The sequence below is a fragment of the Pecten maximus genome, unplaced genomic scaffold (genome assembly GCF_902652985.1).
Source record: "Pecten maximus unplaced genomic scaffold, xPecMax1.1, whole genome shotgun sequence".
Classification (NCBI taxonomy): domain Eukaryota; kingdom Metazoa; phylum Mollusca; class Bivalvia; order Pectinida; family Pectinidae; genus Pecten; species Pecten maximus.
In genome coordinates this window covers 70,108-74,033 of record NW_022979484.1, presented here as the reverse complement: position 1 = coordinate 74,033, position 3,926 = coordinate 70,108, and the positions used below count along the sequence as shown (strand labels likewise).

Here is a 3,926-nt window from a genome sequence, read left to right as displayed (position 1 = left end):
CGATCTTTAAAATATTTCTGATACAAACTCTATATCCAGATTTCAAACTCTGTGAATAAGTTGAAATCTAAATTCCATTGTTGATAACATTGTAGTTGGTTTTGTAGATATCGTCGATTTCTTTCACTTTTGTTTATAAACAACGCAATATTACAAGGGCTGATATATTGTCGTAAATGCAAATATTGTTATCACTTAAAAATTTTGGTTTGAACAATATCTAATCATGTAATAACAACGAATGAAAAAGCCGTAATTTGATATAGGGTGATGCACTGACAGAAGCTGTTACTGGGGGCTATACTGAAATAGTCAGACTACTCCTAGACAAAGGCGCCCAACCTGACAAGGTGAGTGTTTCAATGAAACAGGTCGTCAGTTATGTTCTCAATCAAATGCCGGGGAAAAGATATTGATAGCAGAACAAAGTTAATGTTTGAAAATGAGTATTTAAACAGGTATAATGATGACACTATTTCAATTGTACTGCGCTGTTGCAATTTCGGCCTATTACCGTTGCCACATAGGTGTCACCAATGTAGGCTCTTTGTCCTAAAAGAAGAACGAAGTACCGGTATTATTCAGTTTAATTGATATTTGGCTATATCGTATCTAATGGTAAATCCTTTCAAATAAAGTCGAGAAATTTTCGTCGTCAGCATAATCTATACACAACAGATTGGCCAAAAGAAATAATGGTTAGCATGAAAATTCTAGCTCATAATTAGAAATCTTTATATTCCAAAGAAATAACAAGCATGGGACAAATAACTAGAAAAAATAAAGCATAAATACGAAATCAATGTTATCGATGGTTTGACAACATCGAGCATTTGATTCATATCCCATCACACAGACCTGTAATAAGTCGTTTTAAATATTACCAATTTACCATCACAGCCTTGCACTAGTGATCAACCAGCAGGTATTCGTTTGTATATTGACTAATGAACACAGGTCATAAACATACTATTTCCTCATTCATTTTTAACCAATTACATTGTCGAGACTATTATCTTTGGCGTAAACTGTTTTCGAAACACTGACATTACGTTTGTGATTATAAGGACGAATTATAAGCTCTCAGCCATATTTATTAAACCATATGTCCATGTCCATGTGTCTATATGTATAACGATGATATTTTTATTGTATTATGGGACAAATAAATGTACATTCGGCATATTATCGTTTGATTAGTCGTTCCCTCAGGGTTAATTAGTTTGGCCCTTCGTATCACTGACATGTCCTACAAGGACAATCAGCTGTATTGTGCAGTCTTGATTTATTTTGGCTCAGCTGGACTTATTTTTTTCAAAGACACTCATATCTTGTGTGTTTATTGCACAATCCTTATTTCAAGATGACTACAATTCCGTATATCGTTATGAGATTTTAATAAAAACGTAAGATATGAAAGAGAACGACTTGGTGGTTGGAAAATGTAAGCAGAGAATATATATATGGTAATTCCTAAAATTAGAAATCTTCAGAACACACAATAATTTGATATAGTGTTTCATGGGAACTAACTATATACGATATTTAGAATATGTTTCAGATCAGGATGACTAATAGCCATCGTGCTTCGGCCGACGTCGTCCGCTCTGCGCCGTCCGTAGACTTTTCACATTTAAAACTTCTCAAGTTCCACCATTGGAATTGAGCTGAAACTTGCCAGCAATAATCCTGAGATAGTTCCGACAAAGTTTTATTTTTTTTCGGGTCCATCCGAAATCCAAGCCATAAAAAAACACATTTAACATTTCTTCTCCAGTTCCAACAGTCGGATTCAGTACTAACTGTCCTGAAATGACCCCGAGATGGGCCGGACCAATGCAAGTGTTGTTATTTTTTGGATCGGTATGAAATGCAAGATGGCCGCTATGATCGCCATCTTAAAAAACACAGTTTAAACTTCTCCAGTTCCACTGGTGCCAACAACGTGTTGTTATTTTTCGGCTTCGTAAAAACGTAGAAGTGTACTTTGCAATAATTTCAGTATCCATTTATCCAATTTCCATGAATTAACAACAAAACACCAATCTCAATTAATTTCATTTCATACCAGTTGTTGCAATCTTATAAAGCTAATTTGGAGAAACCAGTGGGTTATCAATTAAATAATGTAGATTGTTGATTTTAATCACCATTGCTTGTTTTACATAACGCAACCATGTAAAAGCTGATATTGCATAATAACGAATGAAATCGCCATACTTTGAAACAGAGTGATGCGCTAAAAGTAGCCACATCCCATAGACTTTCAGCAATAGTCAGAGTTCTCCTTGACGGAGGCGCCGATCCTGATAAGGTGAGTGTTTATTATTATTGTTAACTCATACGTCAATAGTTTAGACGGTAACCCAATGTGATATAACTCAGATGTTTAGGTCATCTGAACCGAAGAGTATATAACTGAGACCGGTTTGATCCAGCTAAAAACGAACACAGGAATCATAATATGCCATATCAGGGAATGTAATCCGATATTTTGAATTACCTCTTATCTATCAGAAAATATGTGTGATGATTTTTCAACCAGCATTTGTTTAAGAGTATTGTTTTGTGTTTGAAACGATAACCAATACAACAACCACAAAATAAACAACTGATTTGCCAATATTTTTATCAACCTATCAAAGGTGTGGAAGCGGCGAATACAATCAAGTATCCAACGGATCATATATAATAATCTTCATTTATATGGGTACTGTTCTTCAATACAACAAATAACTTCATCAGTGGCCAAAAATGTCGTTTCTGTCTGCAGCACACTTTTTGTCTATAGTAAGGGGTTTTTTGCATCACTTTAGCGCCATATAAGAACAAAGCAACTGTAAGTTACAGTTCAATTCATTTTTTCTTTGGGATTCTTGCTATTTGAAACAATTCGGTTTTGATTAAATATAATAACTTGATATAATTAATCGTTGAAACAGAAGCGAGAAAATTATATCTAAAGAGGAGTATTGGAAGCATACGTTTCTCATTTACAAAATAAATTCATGTCAAATTAATCATATTCCTTCACAGAGACATGTAAAAGGTGTTTTAAATTACTAATTATGCACAACAACTTAGCTCTAGTAATAATTGAGCAGGCGTTAATTGATGTGTGCTGTATTGCCTTATACCTGAATATCATCAATATAGTCATTTCTCATGCATTTTAACCGATTACATCATCGAGTATATTGTCGTTGATTTTACCAAAGTTTTACGGTAGACGTGTTTTTGAGATACTAAAATAGATATTGTGGAATTACAACGAATAATATACGATCTTTAAAATATTTCTGATACAAACTCTATATCCAAATTTCAAACTCTGTGAATAAGTTGAAATCTAAATTCTATTGTTGATAACATTGTAGTTGGTTTTGTAGATATCGTCGATTTCTTTCACTCTTGTTTACAAACAACGCAATATTACAAGTGCTGATATATTGTCGTTAATGCAAATATTTTTATCACTTAAAAAGTTTAGTTTGAACAGCATCTTAACATGTAATAACAATGAATGAAAAAGCCGTAATTTGATACAGGGTGATGCACTGACAAAAGCTGTAACTGAGGGCTATACTGAAATAGTCAGACTACTCCTAGACAAAGGCGCCCAACCTGACAAGGTGAGTGTTTCAATGAAACAAGTCGTCAGTTATGTTCTCAATCAAATGCCGGGGAAAAGATATTGATAGCAGAACAAAGTTAATGTTTGAAAATGAGTATTTAAACAGGTATAGTGATGACACTATTTCGATTGTACTTTGGCGCTGTTGCAATTTCGGCCTATTACCGTTGCCACATAGGTGTCAACAATTTAGGCTCTTTGTCCTAAAAGAAGAACGAAGTACCGGTATTATTCAGTTTAGTTGGTATTTGCCTATACCGTATCTAACGGTAAATGTGAAAGTCGCAAATAT

The 3,926-nt window shown here is 34.1% G+C and overlaps 1 long non-coding RNA gene across 1 annotated transcript; it reads left to right on the top strand.

Annotated features, from left to right (window-relative positions):
* Positions 1 to 303: 303 nt before the first annotated feature.
* On the top strand, positions 304 to 3,634 carry LOC117318715. The gene is made up of 3 exons (XR_004530435.1): positions 304 to 350; positions 2,231 to 2,314; positions 3,549 to 3,634. It is a non-coding gene; the product is annotated as an uncharacterized LOC117318715 (long non-coding RNA).
* Positions 3,635 to 3,926: the final 292 nt, after the last annotated feature.